Genomic DNA, 19,367 nt, shown 5'->3' on the forward strand with positions numbered 1-19,367 from the left:
AAGCTGTACTTTGGAAATTTATATTCATTAAATAAAAGTTAAAAATAAAAAATAAAAAAAGAAAATTACAAAACATTGAAGAAAGAAATAGAAGACACAAAAATGGAAAAGTCTTCCATGTTTGTGGACTGGAATTATTAGTATCATTAACAGTCCATATTACCACAACAATTGACAGATTCAATGCAATCCCTATCAAAATACCAAGGACATTCATCTCAGATCTAGGAAAAGTGATACTAAAATTGATATGGAACCATATCAAATAGCTAAAGTAATATTATACAGCAAAAACAATGCCAGAGGTATCACAATATCAGAATTCGAGAAACACTAAAGTGCAATTACAATCAAAACATTCTAGTACTGCACAAAAATAGACATGTAGACCATTGGAACAAAATAGAAACTCCTGAAAGCAATCCACATATCGATAATCAACGTATCTTTGACGAAAAAGCTAAATTTAATCTGTGGTGAAAGGATTGCCTCTTCAATAAATGGTGCTGGGAAAATTGGATCTCCACATCCAGGAGTATAAAACAAAACCCCTACCTTACACCTTACAGAAAAATCCACTCAAAATTGGTCATGGGTTTAAATCTCTGACCCAATACCAACAAATTACTAGAGGAGAACTTTGAGAAAATTCTTTAAGACATTGACATTGGCAAAGCCTCTTTGGAAAAGATCACAAAAGCACAATCAATCAAAGCCTAAACAGAAAAATGGAATTGCACCAGCTTAGAAACTTCTGCGCTGCAATGAAACACACATGAAAGTGAAGAAACAACCACAAGAATAGGAGGAAATATTTGCAAACCATGAAACTGATGAAGGATTAATATCTAGAATATCTAAAAAGCTCAGGAAACTCAACAACAACAAAACAATCCAGTTAAGAAATGTTCAAAGGACTCGAACAGGCATTTTTCAAAACAGCAAATTCATATGGTAACAGACACATGAAAAATTCTCAGGATTACTAGCCATCAGGGAAATACAAATCAAAATCACAATGAAGTTTCACCTCATCCCTGTTAGTACGGCTCTCATACAGAAATCAATAAATAATAAATGCTGGCAAGGATGTGGGGGGAAAAGTACACTAATCCACTGTTGGTAAGTATGTAAATTTGTGCAGTCATTATAGAAGATAGTATGGAAACACCTCAGAATCTGAAAATAGATCTACTATATGATTCAGCAATACCTCTTCTGGGAATTCAACAAGGAAAAATGAAATCAGCAGATTTATTTGTAACTGCATGTTTATTACAACTCAATTCACAATACCTAAGATATGGAATCAACTGAGATGTCCATCACCTGATAACCGGATAATAAATCATTGTTTGCGTGTGTGTGTGTATATTTATATATATATATGTATATATATTACTCAACTTTAAAATTAATAAACTTTTGTCTTTTCAACAAAATGGATGCAACTTGAAAGCATTATACTCAGTGAAATAAGCTGGTCCCAAGAAGACAAATACGAAATATTTCCCCTGATCTGTGGTAACTAATACAGCACCAAAATGTCATGTATAGGAGTGAAGTTGACATTGTGAGCATCAATGCTTTCTTACAGCCCTTAACTCTACCTTTGAGGAACAGTGTTTTTTTCTTCTTATTATTATTTGTTGAACTTTTTACTTAGTGTAGGGTTAATCTGATGAGTATAAAGTAAACTGAAAGTTGGTCATTGTAAATATTATGAGATGGGATAGGAGAAGAAGGAGGAGGATAGGTGGGAGAAAGAGTAGGATGGAAAGTATCACTATGTTCCCAAATTTGTATATATGAAATAAATGAAATTTGCACAACTTAAATAAAAGAAAAAATTTTTAAAAAACCATAATTGACTCTTCCTCAGCCGGCGCTCAACCAGGAGAAGCCATGTTCAGCTCGAGCGCCAAGATCGTGAAGCCCAATGGTGAAAAGCCGGATGAGTTCGAGTCGGGGATCTCCCAGGCGCTCCTGGAGCTGGAGATGAACTCAGACCTCAAGGCTCAACTAAGGGAGCTGAACATCACGGCTGCCAAGGAAATCGAAGTTGGCGGTGGCCGGAAAGCTATCATCATCTTTGTTCCCGTTCCTCAACTAAAATCCTTCCAGAAAATTCAAGTCCGGCTAGTTCGTGAGCTGGAGAAAAAGTTTAGCAGGAAGCACGTTGTCTTTATTGCTCAGAGGAGGATTCTGCCTAAGCCAACTCGAAAAAGCTGTACGAAAAATAAGCAGAAGCGCCCTAGGAGCCGCACTCTGACAGCCGTGCACAATGCAATCCTTGAGGACTTAGTCTTCCCAAGTGAAATCGTGGGCAAGAGATTCCGTGTGAAACTGGACGGCAGCCGGCTCATAAAGGTCCATCTGGACAAAGCACAGCAGAATAACGTGGAACACAAGGTGGAAACTTTCTCTGGTGTGTATAAGAAGCTCACAGGCAAGGATGTTAATTTTGAGTTCCCAGAGTTCCAGTTGTAAACAAAAATGACTAAATAAAAGATGCTTCACGGTAAAAAAAAAAAAAAAAAAAAAAAAAAAAAAAAAAAACAACAACATAATTGAAGGAGAGAGGAAAGGAACATCTTTATTTTTTTCAACATTTCAACTAGTTGCCTGATTATAGGTCATGGATCTGCATCAGTGAATTTGGATTTTTCATGGAGTTCAAGTCTCAGTTGGAGAAGTCACCCCAAGTAACGAATAGTATGTATTTTCCTCCTCAGTTTCGCTTTAGTCTCTTCATGTCTTGGTAGCATTGACAATGTGAAGATTTTTTCTTAAGTTAGAGGTCACTAATTATGTTTTAAATCTATGTGTTTGAAACAAAAGGAGGAGAATGAGAGTGAGAGTGTGTGTGCATTAGAAAGTGGGGGAGAGAGAGAGAGAGAGAGAGAATATTCCCATCTGCTTGTTCACTCTTCAAATGCCTACAACAGCTGGGACTGAGCCAGGTTGAAGCTGGCAGCCAGGAATTCAGTTGGGGTCTTCTTCCATGTTGTGGCAAGGGCCTAACCACTTGAGTCAACGCTTGTTTCCTTTCTGTTTTCCAGAGTATGAATTAACAGAAAGCTGGGATCTAGAGCAGAGCCAGACTTAAACCCAGGCACTCCAATGTTGGCTGTAGACATCTCAAATGATATCTTAAGTGCTTCACCAAGTGCCTGATCCAGAAGTCGTTAACTCTCAAGGGAATGCTGAAGATCCATGCTATAGGGATCCCTGAGTGTACATTATTTTTTTCTTTTAGTAATGGGAAAAATAGGGAGGACCAGTAGTTTATATGAAGTCTCAGATTCAGTCACCCTAAGTTATTGATTTCATTTAAGGCACATTAAGTCAAGACACATGAAGAAAGAAAGTTATGAAGCTCCCTCCATTAAGCAGAACATGCAAGATTTTTTAAAATAGCTCTTTAGACACAGATTATTAATGCTGTAATGACATGAAGTGTATTAAATGTAAATTTGCAAAGCTCTGAAGGGTTTTATTAGGATGAGCAACATTTTTTGAATCAATTCAGTTACTATTTTAATGGAAAATTTGAAAAATAAATCTCAGTGGAAGCCTCCAGATGTTGTATCATGCACTCTGGGGAACCAGCAACTGAGCTTGGCACGGTGATAAGGGTGAAAATCTGGGAAGGGAAGGGAAGGGTTATATGAGGTGAAGCTTTATGACTTTAATCTGTATTTCAGAATCATTCATCCCCAAATCACTTATTGCAGTTGCTAATAGATAATCCCCTGCCTTCTGCTACTAAACTGGATAATCTACCATTTGTAAGTAAATGTTGAGTGTCATTCTTAGCGCTTTCTAGATTAAGAAAAGTCTCCCTTGAAAGTTGAGGGATAAAATGTGAAAAAATGTTAAAAAGGAAGGAAGTAAGGTCAGAGGGATAGAATAGGTTAATTGTTTGTTGCAAAAGAAGGCAGACATATATGGCAAGAAGCCGATATTTTAGTCACAGTATTTATCATTTATTATGGATGTGCTCTTAGATAATTCTCTAAATATTTGGCTTTTCAGATTATTTATCTTATTTTAAAAAGGAGGAAATTCTTCATTATGCTGTTGTGTTCCACACATTGTATAGGAAGGAGAATCCTTGGCTACCAATTGCCAAATACCAGTAGTCCATCTCGACTTTGGAACAACTGCCAACTGTACTACACATTTCACCGTGCTCTTTGAATGGGATTTTTGTAATTTCTGGAATGTAGCTGACTTCCAAGATTTCTTTAACTTAAAAATACCACAATGTTAGTGGGCAATGTTCATAGGGATCTATGTAATTCATTACGTAAACTGAGATATTTTGGGAGTGTAAATCAGATTTATCAATAATTATACTGGAGGCTGAGGTAAAATCAGGAAGTCTAATTTGTCTGATTTATCTGGTCATATTCGCAATCGGTTTGTAAGACTATTTTTCAAAGGAGCTTTATTTATTTATTTTTATTTGTTTTGTTTTTGAAACTGTGACGTTGCTGCATTTAGGGTTTTTTTTTAATTTTATTTAATGAATATAAATTTCCAAAGTACAGCTTATGGATTACAATGGCTTGCCCCCCCATAACTTCCCTCCCACCCGCAACCCTCCCCTTTCCCGCTCCCTCTCCCCTTCCATTCACATCAAGATTCATTTTCAATTCTCTTTATATACAGAAGATCAGTTTAGCATATATTAAGCAAAGATTTCAACAGTTTGCACCCACATAGAAACACAAAGTGAAAAATACTGTTTGAGTACTAGTTATAACTTCTCACTCCCTCTAAAGTCACTCATAAGACTTTTATACCATTACTACTTTTAATTATTTTTCTTGTATTACAAAAGTGATATATATTCACTGTAAAACAACATATATTTGAATTGTATAAAGTAAAAAATAGAGAAATTCTCTAATTGTAAATTTCATTCCTCTGCATAAATTAGAGTTTAAAATTCCTTAGGTGTTTTTTCTATGCATGTACAAATATAAAAATTTTTCAAAGTTTAGATCAAACAGTACATGTTAATTTACCATGTTCTGAATTTACTATAGATCTATTTTTGCTTCCATATATACACACAGTGATGACTACTGGTGCTCTTACTTATTACGAAAGCACTGGTTTCTTTACCATTCTGGTAGTGGGCATTTATGAATATTAGACCACAGGGCATTGAGTGAGGGTTGATTGAAGTTGGATCCAATTTTGTCATTTCTGCAGCTTCTTGTGATTTATATGAATCTTTTACACAGAAATTACTGGGTCTGCCGAGTCTTTATATTTTTCCTGACTGACATGGATCAGGTTGAAGTAAAAAGATGGAAAGCTTAGAATCTGGACTAAGTTTTGGTTCTGCCGTTCACTGCTAGGATTGTTAGACCAACCTGGTGAAAGAGGATTTGAAGATAATACTGAATCTCTGTATGGCTAAAATACACACACACACACACACACACACACACCTACAGTGAAGACATTATATATAAATATATATATATAATTCTATAATATATATAGAGAAAATAAATATACTAGTAACATTCTACTTTATTTGACATAGCATCCACAAATTTCAGGTTTTTCTTTCTTTTTTTTTTTTTTCACACAACATGGAACTTTTATTTAACGTGATTTCTGTACATGAGGAGTAGGAGAGTAATCCGTTTACAAATGGAATTGATTTTACTAGAAGAAACAATAAAACCAAACCAGTATTTGATGTGAATCCATAGGAGTTTAAGCTTCAAATCCAGCCAAGAAGTTTGTTACAATCTCCTTCAGCTTGGCATCCGACTCTTCTGAGATCTTCCCGTCAGTCCTGATATTACCCAACAGGGCTTGATGTTGGCTGACAACATGCGACAAGAAAGCATTCTCAAATTTTGTGATCTTGCTGGGCTCCAATTTATCAAGGTACCCCCTCACACCCGCATAGATAACAGCCACTTGTTCTTCAATAGCCATGGGAGAATACTGTCCTTGCTTCAGCAACTCCGTCAGACGCACACCACGACTCAAGAGTTGTTGAGTGGCAGCATCAAGGTCAGAACCAAACTGAGCAAAAGCAGCAACCTCACGATACTGCGCCAATTCCAGCTTCATGGTACCTGCCACCTGCTTCATAGCTCTGGTTTGGGCAGCAGATCCGACACGGGACACAGACAAACCCACATTAATGGCAGGGCGGATACCTTTATAGAACAATTCTGTTTCCAAGAAGATCTGTCCATCAGTGATGGAAATGACATTGGTTGGAATGTAAGCAGACACATCCCCAGCCTGTGTTTCTATGACTGGTAACGCAGTCAAGGAGCCACCACCAAAAGAGTCGTTCATTTTGGCTGCTCTCTCCAGCAGCCGGGAGTGTAGGTAGAACACATCACCAGGGTAGGCCTCACGACCAGGGGGCCGGCGGAGCAACAGCGACATCTGGCGGTAAGCAACAGCCTGTTTGGACAAGTCGTCATAGATGATCAAAGCATGCTTGCCATTATCTCTAAAGTACTCTCCCATAGAACAGCCAGAATAAGGAGCCAGGTACTGAAGTGGGGCAGCATCCGAAGCAGTAGCTGACACCACAATGGTGTACTTCATGGCATCTGCATCTGTCAGTCTCTTCACCAACTGGGCAACAGTGGATCTCTTCTGACCAATAGCAACATAGATGCAGTACAGCTTCTTCTTTTCATCAGTTCCATCATTGAAACGTTTCTGATTAATAATTGTGTCAATAGCAATGGATGTTTTCCCTGTCTGTCTGTCACCAATAATCAGCTCACGCTGACCACGACCAATCGGCACCAAGCTATCCACAGCCTTAATGCCAGTTTGCATTGGTTCCCGCACAGAGATTCGAGGAATGATTCCAGGGGCTTTCAGGCCAACTCGCCTACGAGTCTTGGAACCAATTGGACCCTTTCCATCAATGGCATTACCAAGGGCATCTACTAGATGACCCAACAGCTCCTCACCAACTGGAACATCCACAATGGCACCTGTCCTCTTCACAATATCTCCTTCCTTGATGAGTTTATCATTCCCAAACACGACAACACCAACATTGTCGGGCTCCAAGTTCAGAGACATACCCTTTAAGCCTGAGGAAAACTCTACCATTTCTTCTGCTTGAACACCATCACCAATACTTAAGACACGCCCAGTCTCTTCAAGGTCAACAGAGGTATCAGCTCCAAGAATTCGCTCTTCAAGAATAGAGGACATCTCAGCAGTGCCAGTCTTCTGAAGATGTGTGTTAGAGGCATGAAGGTTCCTTGCGGCAATAAAAGATGACCCCAAAGCATTTTTGGAGACCAGTCCGGCCCGCCGGGGAAGGGCGCGGGCCACGGCCGCGGCTACGCGCACGGACAGCATCTTCGCAGCTTCTCTTCGGGGTGACTCCTCCGCAGCCGCAGCCTTGCACTGACTCTTTCTTTTTTTTTTTTATTTGACAGGCAGAGTTAGATAGTGAGAGAGAGAGAGAGAGACAGAACGGTCTTTTGTTTACCCCTCAAATGGCCTCTACGGCTGGCATGTCACGCTTGTCTGAAGCCAGGAACCAAGTGCTTCCTCCTGGTCTCCCATGTGGGTGGCCCCATGCAGGGGCCCAAACACCAGGGCCATCCTCCACTGCCTTCCCGGGCCACAGCAGAGAGCTGGACTGGAAGAGGAACAACCGGGACTAGAACCTGGCGCCCATATGGGATGCCAGCGCCGCAGGTGGAGGATTAACCAAGTGAGCCACAGCGCCAGCCCCTCAGGTTTTCTTACACTGACAAAGAGTGTAGGAAGATATTTAATGTGTCATCATGTTAGTTTTCTGGATTTTACATAAACTCCATAAAGTTATGTGATAATGTAAGATATACTCCAGGTATACTCAAGGTTGTTTAGTAAGAAGTTACATGAAACTAAATTTGACTCTTATGTTGGTCTTTTTAATCAGTTTCAATTCTTTGAAAGGTTTTCTGAGATCGTGAATTTACATATATACATACATATTTTATATAGCATTTTTTAAAGATTGATTTATTTATTTGAAAGTCAGAGTTGCGCAGAGAAAGGAGAGGCAGAGAGAGAGGGAGAGAGAGAGAGAGAGAGAGAGAAAGGTTTTCCATCCAATGTATCACTCCCCAACTGGCTGCAATGGCCGGAGCTGCACTGATCTGAAGCCAGGAGCCAGTAGCTTCTTCTGGGTCTCCCATGCAACTGCAGGGGCCCAAGGACTTGGGCCATCTTCTACTGCTTTCCCACGCCATAGTAGAGAGCTGGAAAGGAAGTGGAGCAGCCAGGTCTCGAACTGGCACCCATATGGGTTGCTGGCACTTTAGCCCAGGGTGTTAACCCACTGTGCCACAGCACCAGCCCCTTTATATAGTTTTAAGAGCATAATGATACTTCCCACTTTACCTCCCGTCATCCCTCATACCCACCCTCTCTCCTGCTTCCTTTCTTATTTTTCTTTTAATTTTTGTGATGACATGGTTTCAATTTACTTTATAATCACAAACTTAATTCTCCTATAAATAATTCAAGTATTAAATACTAAGTTCACTGTTTCTAGGGAGTATAGAAAAAGGTTATAAAGAAATGAAGTATTTTCATATTGGGTCATTAAGGCAGAAAGAGCTGTTGTAAGACAGTTGGTAAATCCAGAGGAATGCTTAATATTTTCTACAATATTTGTCATGGTAGTGAAATAAATCCTGAAGATGGGACATGGTTTTTGGTGCTGTCAAAGAAAAATCAGAGTAATCAGATTATAGCTGATGTAATTTAGATGTTTGGAGTAGGAGGATTTTCTGATAGCAAAATCTAATATGTGTGGCTCTCAAAATGGAAACCTCTCTTCAGGGGATGACCTTCACTAAGGGAAAATTTTTCGGTGTGGTCATGCTAAACAATTTATCACTCATAAACTCATTTTTCTGGAAATTTTGACTTTGAAATGATCTTGGGTTTTGAACCTGGCCTAAGTACCAGTGGGGGCTGGGGTAGGTGAATACTTTCCTGCTATAGCACTTTTCTATCTTGTAGTTTAAAATTGCTCCTCTACTTACAGATAGCTTCTACCTTCTGAGTGTTACTTGTTTCATGGCTGGTATGTGTCATTATTTTGTGGGCAAGGTTGGGCCTAAATTAATTTTCCTGACTCTTGATTTTTATTTAGAGAAGAATTCTAAGTACAGACCCTAACATGGCATGGAGTGTGATAAACTTTATTTACAAAATGAGAAAAATACACAGGTTCATTAGGGATTTATTTTGGGAAAGTGGGCCAAAGAAAGGGAATTACCACAGGCTGCTCTTCTCATCCTGAGTCCATGAGGAAGAGAAAGAGAGCTTGCATTCGTTCTAGCTTTTTAAGAGCTTAGAAAAACATAAGTGCTTAGGTGATACTATCCCCAAGTCCTGGGTAAGAGGAAGTACTTCCAGGGGAGGGGTCGCCTGATTAACAGGTAGGTGAGGATGACAACATAGAGTGAAGGAGGCGTGGCTTCCAGCTCTTGAACTTAAAATTATCTACCTTAGCTTTCCCACAACAATTATGTGTGCTTTGTAGTTTCTCACAGGTATATATAGGCAAAAGTCCTGAAATCTAGAAGAGTAACTTAGGCAAAGTTATACACTTAAGTTGGTACCAGAACTAAACTTCAGACACTTCTCAAAAGTTGATACACTTGGTTGCTGTGTTGCGAGTTTATGCTACAGATGCAAAAGAGTCGGTCTCCAGAGCTGGCAGGTGAGCTTTGTTTGTGGCTTATCATCTGAGTGTCCCTCCTGTACCAATAGATGTATAAGTCTATTTACATCCAACTTCTGCAGCCAGAAATTTCCTTAGCTCCTGCAGGGACACAGGGAATGTTTAAAAGTCAGTTCTTCATCTTTATAAAAAGATGTAAAATGCTTAAGATATGGAATTATTTCAGAAGTCTTGAAAATATTACTTTTCAGGATGCAGTGAGGAGTAATTCCTTCCCCCTCTGTGTCCCAACAACATTTATGCATCAGGGCAGAGAGCTACATTCACTTTTTCCTGATCATTCCAATGGAAATGTTACTCTGAATGGAAAATATCATTAATATTAGGAAGTCTCTTGCAAATATAACACTGCTCATTTGGTTAACTTCATGCAGAACTTATCAAACTTACTTAAAATTTGACTTCTTTAAAAGAGATTTGGGTATTTATTTTCTTTTTTGCTTTTGAGGACATCTTTAAAATAATCTTCAATGATAGGTATGAACAGATGAAGGGATTAATACTCATCTGAAAATCCTGCATGCAATTTAGGTAGGACTCTAACTTATTGCTTTGAAAGCAAGAAATAGTTGGTTAGTTTATGACTTTGACACTTAGGACATGATGCTCGGTTGTATCCTATGCTCTTCGCCATTATTAATTTAACTCTCATGGAATTAAGTAATACTTTCCTCAAAGCTAGCAGGTAACATTCCTTTATGTTATTTCATTGTAACTATGTGTTTTCCCAGATATTTATTCTTAACATTTGACATGAGAAAGTATTTTGAATAAATGCCATATATTATTTAGGTAGTGATACCTCCAATCATTTCTGAGATTTAATTTCAGAGTAGTTTTAAATTTATAAAACAAAAGATTGTGAGGTAGTAAAATAAACAGCTCTGATATACACCTTACCTAATTACATACTAATACATCTGTCATAATTAATGAACCACACTCAACTATAAGTATTTTTTTATCCAACTATTTTTCTCCCTCCTATTCTACCCAGCATTGGGGTTGTTGAATCATATAGCAGTTTCAAATGTATATTTTTTAAAAAAGAAATATCCATACTGTATCCTATAGTGGCTGCACTAAAACTGAGTTCCCACATGGTTTCTCCACATCCTCATCAACACTTACTATTCTCTGCCTCTTTGAAGATATCCATCCTCACAGGGGTGAGGTGATACCTCATTGTGGTTTTGATTTGTATTTTCAGTCTAGTGATATTGAATATTTTTGCATATATTTGGTGGCCATTTGTAGTTCTTCCTTTGAGAACTGTCTATTCAAGTTCTTTGCTTGTTGCTTATCTGGATTGGTTGCTCTTTTGTTGTTTCAAATTCTTAGTTGCTGATATATTCTGGATATTAAACTTTTGTTGGATAAGTACCTTGCAAATGTCTCTTATTGTGTCAGATGTCCCTTCACAGAGATAATCAAAACATATACTTATGGTGATGTCCCCTATCTTCCTCTTAATACAATAACCAAGCTCATCATTTAACAAGGGTAGAGAGATTGGAGGGATTTTATAAAAACAGGTGACTCAGTTTCTAACCTTTCTCTTTGTCTTGGTACAACTCTAGAACTATCATGTCCCATGCCTTATCCTCAAACTTATCCTCAGGCCAGGCATTTCCAAAATGAAAATAAAAGCCTTTAATTTCCCAGATTTCTGCAAAATATTGAGAAAATTTTAAAAGTTGACTCTTCCATCTATATGTTCATGTCTTTATTTTTTATTTTTTAATTTTGTTTTTTTAAATTTATTTGACAGATAGAGTTATACACGGTGAGAGAGAGAGAGACAGAGATAAAGGTCTTCCTTCCATTGGTTCACTCCCCAGATGGCCGTGCTGTGCTAATCTGAAGCCAGGAGCCAGGTGCTTCCTCCTGGTCTCCCATGCGGGTGCAGGAGCCCAAGCACTTGGGCCATCCTCCACTGCACTCCTGGGCCACAGCAGAGAGCTGGACTGGAAGAGGAGCAGCATGGACAAGAACCCAGCACCCATATGGGATGCCAGCGTTGCAGGTGGAGGATTAACCAAGTGAGCCACTGCACAGGCCCCTATGTTCTTCTGCTGGTTTGGAGATGGTTTGTCTCCACTGAAACTCATATTGAAATTTGTTTCTACAAGTAATGGTGTGGAAAAGTGGTGGGATTATTAGGATATGGGAAATCCATCTCATGAATAGATTCATGTCTCTCTTGAGAGACTGATTTAGGTCTTACAGGTCTAGATTGCTTACTATGAGAGTGAGTTGCTACAGAGCCCCTAGGGATTTGTCTCTTCTGCAGGTTTCTTGTATGTGGAATCCTCCATGAGGCCCTGGGCAGACAGGGCCTACCAGATGCCAGTGCTTTGATCCAGGATTTCCAAAATTTGAGCTAAATAAACTTATTTTCTTTAAAAAACACTCAGACTGAAGCATTTGCTATACCAACCTAAAATGAATTAAGACACCATTAGAAGTATGTTTTGGGATACTGATAAGGTAAGCCTATACGTTTTTTAAATAGTTGGCAGCAGAATGAAGGGAAATAAAGTGCAGGTGAGAAAGCAATTCACTGTTACAATGATCAGGGTTTCTTTTTTTTTCCCTCCCTCCCTCTCTCATTTTCCTTCCTCCCCTCCTCCCCTCCTCCCCTCCTCCCTTCCTCTCTTCCTTCTTCATCCCTCCCTCCATCCCTCCCTCCTTTCCTTCCAAATATTTGGGTCATCTTCCAATCCCTTCCCAGGTCTATAAGCAGAAAGTTGGGTTGGAAGATGAGTAGCTGCATCACATGAGGTAGCTTAACCTACTGCTGAGGAATGTGTGAGAAATGGTGCAGGTTACCTCTAGAAAATGACATGGTGAATATTTGTTTCTAGAGGATTAAGGGGAGTTATGAAGTGTACCTTTTTTTCCTTTAAAAAAAAGTTTGTCCAGGGAGTTAATCCAACATTTGGAATGTCAATAGCATCCCTTATTGGGCTTGTTCAAGTACTGGTTGCTCTGTTTCGGATCCAGTTTCCTGCTAATGCACCTGTGAAAGCAAAGGAAGATGGTCAAAGTGTTCACACCCTGGCCATTCCTGTAGTAGACCAGGATGGACTTCCTGGCTCCTGGCTTTGACCTCACCCAACCCTAGCTTTTGTGGGCATTTGAGGAGTGAACCAGCAGATTGAAGAGTTTCCCCTCTCCCTTCCTCTCTGTCACTCTGCTGAGTGTTGGCTTCTGTTTTTGGCGTGATGTGTCAGATTATCAGAAGGGGGAATAATTCCTAGTGGTCCTACCTTAAGTCTGTCTTCTAAGCAGGGATGAAATTGTGATGGTTTGGAGGGTGTCTTCTGGGTTGACCGTTTTTTTTTTCTCTTAAGACTTAGACTATGTCTCTCCATTTCTCCTAGCTAGTACAATTATGAGAAGTCAGCTTTGAGTCTAATTGGAGATCCTCTGACAGTAATCTCACATTTAGTCATGCACATTTTAAAATCTTTTTTGTTATGTTTTACTGTTGAAAGTTTGACTAAAATATGTCATGGTGAAGATCACTTCTGATCATGTCTATTAGGAATTCTGTGTGCTTCTTGTACTTGGATGTCCATTTTTTCTCCAAATTAGGGATGTTTTCTGTTATTATTTCACTGAATAGGCTTTCTAATACATTTTGTATTTCTGTATTTCTGGAAGTCCTAAGACCTATATGTTGCATTGTTAGATAGTATCCCATAAATCTTGAATGCCATTTTAAATTTTTCTTTTTTCTTTTTCTCTTCTTCTTCTTCTTCTTTTTTTTTTTTTTTTGACAGGCAGAGTGGACAGTGAGAGAGAGAGACAGAGAGAAAGGTCTTCCTTTGCCGTTGGTTCACCCTCCAATGACTGCTGTGGCCGGCGCACTGCGGCCGGCGCACCGCGCTGATCCGATGGCAGGAGCCAGGTGCTTTTCCTGGTCTCCCATGGGGTGCAGGGCCCAAGCACTTGGGCCATCCTCCACTGTACTCCCTGGCCACAGCAGAGAGCTGGCCTGGAAGGGGGGCAACCAGGACAGAATCCGGCGCCCCGACCGGGACTGGAACCCAGTGTGCCAACACCGCAAGGTGGAGGATTAGCCTAATGAGCCGCGGCGCCGGCCTTTAAATTTTTTTAATTATTTCTCCTCTCCCTCCACCTCCTCCTCCTTTTTTTTTTTGGTCTGACTATTTCCAAAGATTTATCTTTTAGCTTGGGTATTCTTTTCTTCTGCCTCAGCGAGTCTGTTGTTAAGGCTTTCCACGTTATTTTTTATTTGACATATTGAATTCTGCGTTTATAACATTTCAGTTTTTCAATATCTCTCTCATGGGAAAATTTTTCATTAATGTCATGGAAGGATTTCTTTAACTCATGACATTTTTTCTCATTGTTTCTGAGTAATTCTATGATTGTTGTTTTGATTCCCTGTTCAGGCATTTCATCAATCTGTTCATCTTCACATTCTAATATTAAAGAATTGTTGTGTTCCTTTGGGGAGTCATATTGTCTTCCTTGTTCATGTTTCTTGAATTTCTGCATTTAATTTTAGGTATTTGTAGAAATACTTGTTGGTTTTCTCTTTTGATGGATTTTATCTTTGAACTATACTCTGTGGTTAATGGAGTGTCTACTCTTTCAGCGAAAATCCAGAGCTGTGTGCTGTGTGTCAAGGGAGTTTTGGTCAATGCTCTAGGATGGGGAGAGAATCCAAGGTGAAAGCCAAGTTGGGCATGGTATTGTCAGCAAGAGAGAGGTATGATCCTGCCTGTTGGCATAATCAGAAACTCACCTACTCTCTTCCAAGGTGATCAATGACTGGGATTGTCACAGTGGGTCCATTCCCATCCACACCAGAGTCTGAACCTCAGAAATGACCTGTGCATTCCTTAGTGTCAGCTTGGAATCCTCTGGAATGACCCACCCCAGGTCTTCAGGGATCTTGGAGCCTCTTATGCCAGACACATTAATTGCCCAGAGACCCAGCTGCACCCTGCACCCTCTCGTGTAGTGACCTAATTCTCAGTCACAACAGGCAAGTTAGTCACAGGATCCAGCAGATATGCTGAGTCCCGCAAGCCTGCCCTTTAAATGGAGAAAGCAGAGATGCTTCCAAAACCACCTTCCTGTGGGAGCTCGACCTTGGTAGTTTGAACCCAAGAGTGCCTGTGATCTGATGGTCGGCTCACAATCCTATTAATCTCAAAAACTAAACTAAACTAAACTAAAGTAACAGAGGAGGAAAGGGTGAGGGAAGGAAGAAAGAAGGAAGAAAATATCGTTATGTTCTTAGAATTGTATCTACAAATAATATTGAATTTGTTAAATAATTAATTAAAATTAAATAATTTAAAAAAGAATTGGCCTGCGCAGTGGCTCAATACGCTAATCCTCTGCCTTGTGGCGCCAGCACACCGGGTTCTAGCCCCGGTCGGGGCACCAGATTCTGTCCCGGTTGCCCCTCTTCCAGGCCAGCTCTCTGCTGTGGCCAGGGAGTGCAGTGGAGGATGGCCCAAGTGCTTGGGCCCTGCACCCCATGGGAGACCAGGAGAAGCACCTGGCTCCTGCCATCGGATCAGCACGGTGCGCTAGCCGCAGCGCGCCAGCTGTGGTGGCCATTGGAGGGTGAACCAATGGCAAAGGAAGACCTTTCTCTCTGTCTCTCTCTCTCACTATCCACTCTGCCTGTCAAAACAAACAAACAGACAAACAAAACAAAAAGGAATTATACCTATGAAATACGTGAAATCTGTTCTCTCTATATTAATATTTTTAAATCAAAGTTTTAGCAAGTGAAAATGTACACAGCTCCATTTTCTCAGAAACTCCCCCATATTGTACAGGCATTCAACAGTCTTTTCTTTGCTTACCTTTACATTTCTGATATATAAATAAATGTGAATATCATGTAGGCTATCTCTTGTGATAATGTGTGAAGGAGGCATATGATTTTGCTTATATTTTTTGAGACATGCTTACTTCATCATAGAGTTCATATAGAAAAGCTGCATAAATTTTTATTCTGTCAGCTCTATTAATCTGTTAGCTATGCAACTTATTAGTTCTATTTGGTAGTTACTCTAGAGGTTACAATGTGAGCCTTCCTGAGGTTTTGTCTTTTCTTTTCGTCTCTGTGCATTTTTAGAGTTCAGTGAATAACTTGAAGCCCACATGTTTCTGCTGAGCGCTTTGTTGATTTGCTGAGTTCCTTGCAGCAGCCTTCCTGGTGGTGCTGTATCTCATGATAGTTCTGTAGGTTGACATTTGAGTTTGAATATTCTTATTGTTAATCTCTGCTAAAATTTCCTAAGTTTTTTCTGAGGTATTCTTTTTGGCTATATCATCTATGAGATCTTTCTTTATTCCAAATCACTTTCATAGGTGTAGAGACATACAGTTTTCAATGATATTCCAAATAAAAAGGTCCAGCAAAGAGAAACACAGTGCATTCATTCTATCTTTTTTCCTGTCTTAAAATCTTATATTAATTTTTAAGTATCGTATAATTTTCTGAGGATGGTAACCATTCTAATTTATTTAAGTTATATGAATTATTCATACAAAGAATTATGTGAGTATATATGTATGCATATTTTACCCACAAAGCTTATATTTTATCTAAAATATTTTTGTATGGTGAAATGTTTATTCCAATGTTTATAACACACATTTATCTCATGAATTAGCTTATTATAACAACATACATTAAACTCCTCTTCTGTGTGCATATCTCAATACTCCTTCTAAAATGTCTCATTTCACAAAATATATTTTAGGAATGAAACACTGTTCTACTTGGTGAATTGATTAGCTTGGCTCTTAAAAATGTGTGACTCTTTTGGAATCTATGTCCTACCTCATTAATACCTGCAGATATACACAGCCTGGTTGTGATATTTGAAAGGGTCAATAAAGACATAGCAGGGAAAGGTTTTGCCAGAAAATCTTTGGTATTCATTCAAGGAAGCACTTCTCTCTTGTCTGATAATATCCATTTATAAAAGGAAGACTGAAATTTCCCCAGGGCAGTAGTTTTTTAATCCTAACCTCATTATGAATCAGGATGTTGTTCTCAAACCTTATCATCAATCTTTTTGAAAAAGAAATATGTCAACCTGTGACTAGATAGGTAAAGCAAGATGAATTTGTAGTTAGATAAAGCAGGAAAAATGCAACAGAATGTAATGTACACTTTATTTCCTTTCATCTCCAGAACATGAATTTAGTTAAGAATAAAGTCTAAGTGACATAGATTCCTGCACTCATTAGATGAAATAGCTTAAAAATTTATAAAAGATATTTTTGAATATTTTAAATGTGGCTGGGGTTAGAACAGGTAATTCTAATTTGAATTCAATAATTTAAATTTGAGTAACTCTGAAATGAGAGTGGTAATAAAGGTCACTCCATCAGGCTACATCAGAGTACATTCCTCTCCCCAGTGAATAAAACTTTAAAGAGAGAGAAAGGAGGAAAAAAGTACAGAGGGGAAAAAAGTTCAATCTGAATTATACTTTTTGCTTGAGTAAAGCAAGTCTAAACTGTGGTCATTTATGAAAAATATTGGACTTTCGAATCCCCCCAAGGAGTTATAAGAGACAGAACAGATTGGATATCTTAATCAACTACAGTAGTTGGACATTAGAAACTCAGAGGGACAAAAAAGGGATCAATGTTAATAAATATAGAAAAATAGATAACTCCTTTTTTTAGATTTATTTCATTTATTTGAAAGAGTTACAGAGAGAGGTAGAGACAGAGAGAGAGGTCTTCCATCTGCTGGGTTCACTCCCCAGATGATGCAAGGGCCAGAGCTGTGCAGATCCGAAGCCAGGAGCCAGGAGCTTCTCCCGGGTCTCCCACTTGGCTGCAGGGGCCCATGGTCCTGGGCCATCTTCTACTGCTTTCCCAGGCCATAGCAGAGAGCTGGATCAGAAGTGGAGCAGCCGGGACAGGAACCGGCGCCCAAATGGGATGCTGGCACTTCAGGAAAGGGCTTTAACCTACTGTGCCACAACGCTGGCCCCTGATAACTCCTAATTTGTCTAATTTAAAGCATTGCATCATAAAATTTTAAAAGAAAACAAAAGAAAGAAAGAATGAGTGAGAGAAGGAGGAACGCATTGTTGAATTTTTTTCATCGTATCTATAAAATTCATGAAACCTGTTTTCTCTATATTAATGATTTTAAAGTGTAATAAAATAATTTTTAAAAAACCCTAAGATTTTTCTTGGATTGTCAAGAGAAATGCAATATACTCTAAAATGATAATGGCCCTTCAAAGCAAAGCCTAGTCAGGACATCACAGGCATACCCTTCTTCCAGATGAGCTGGGAATATGCTGTTGTCCTCGCACACTGTTCATGACTGTTCATGGCCTGTCCTGCCAGAACCTTTACTACCATGGCCTTTGCCCAGGCTGTAAAGAGTCAGGAAGGTGCTGTGGTTTAGGAAGATGCTCATGTTTTAGATGGTAAGTTATCAAAGACTTGCTGACTAAAGTGTAAACTTAGAATTTTTCGTGACACTGATTTGAGTTTCTTTTGCAGAACTAATATCATCTATCTCTATCAATTTGTATGATCAGCTATAACTTACAATTCAAATAGTTAAAATATATGAACCATGAATCTCTATTGCTTTCATTTGTCTCCTTTCTCTCAGACTATAACTACAGAGTACACAGACAAAAGCTAACAAAATTGGTAGTAATGAGCCACTTACGATAGTAAATTTTGGCGATAACATGCAAAGGCTCATGCAACTGGATATTTAGCAACATTGACAATAATAAAATTCTAGGAAAATAAGCTAAATGCTCCAGAGAGAATATTATCATTGTCATAGCATTTATGTTGCCTGTAGTACATATAGATGGGAAATTTGAGAGAATTCTGCTAAAGCAAAAATTTATTAAATTATTGGTATAAACTTTTATAATCACAATTTCCTAGGATTCTTTCCCTCTTTTGGTCATTTAAAATGAACATTATGGTGCTATAAAGATTTGAATTGGCTACAAAAATTGCATTGACTTAAAAGGCTATCAGTGCTCACACTGTTGAATTTCACCCAGTAGAAAAATAGTCTTTTAATTGTACACAAAGCTCAAGTCAGTCCATGCAGGAAAAAAAAAAGGATGAATTCAGATGTTTGTAAAAATGGGACCAATGTATAACTCACACTGGGTTTTCCATCTGTCTGGATGGCAGAAAAGCTACCACCTGACTTCCATACAAACTCATGGCTCTCTCAGCAAATGTCACAGTTGTCATTTTAAAACTCTCCTTCAGCTGTTTGTTTTAAATCCATAAAATGATAAATTATCTCATACTATGGTAAAAATAAATTCCCCGTGTTTGTGATACTGGAGGAATTCATCAAGACGCAATCACGGTGGATTGCTTATCTACCAGTGCATTGAGTCTATGTGACGGAAGAGCTATAAGGTGTTCTAGAATAGGGAATTAATAATACTTGCTTTATAGCCATGTTTAGGATGAGCAACAACAAAGGCCCTACAATATTGACTAAAGCTACTATAGTCATGAATGATACTACTCTGAAATAATGCACAATTCCTTCCGCAACAAGCTCATCATGGCAAATGAT

At 38.8% G+C, this 19,367-nt stretch overlaps 2 pseudogenes across 2 annotated transcripts; one reads left to right on the plus strand and one right to left on the minus strand.

The window, feature by feature from the left end:
- The first annotated feature begins 1,868 nt into the window (after positions 1–1,868).
- On the plus strand, positions 1,869–2,582 carry LOC100356472 (small ribosomal subunit protein eS7 pseudogene; annotated as a pseudogene). Its single transcript, XR_016232302.1, has one exon. The product of XR_016232302.1 is annotated as a small ribosomal subunit protein eS7 pseudogene (transcript).
- A 3,001-nt stretch (positions 2,583–5,583) lies between these two features.
- LOC149126926 (ATP synthase F(1) complex subunit alpha, mitochondrial pseudogene) lies at positions 5,584–7,446 on the minus strand (annotated as a pseudogene). The gene has a single exon (XR_016232303.1). The product of XR_016232303.1 is annotated as an ATP synthase F(1) complex subunit alpha, mitochondrial pseudogene (transcript).
- Positions 7,447–19,367: the final 11,921 nt, after the last annotated feature.

The sequence above is a fragment of the Oryctolagus cuniculus genome, chromosome 4 (genome assembly GCF_051225735.1).
Source record: "Oryctolagus cuniculus isolate XC-2025 breed Fujian yellow rabbit chromosome 4, ASM5122573v1, whole genome shotgun sequence".
NCBI lineage: Eukaryota > Metazoa > Chordata > Mammalia > Lagomorpha > Leporidae > Oryctolagus > Oryctolagus cuniculus.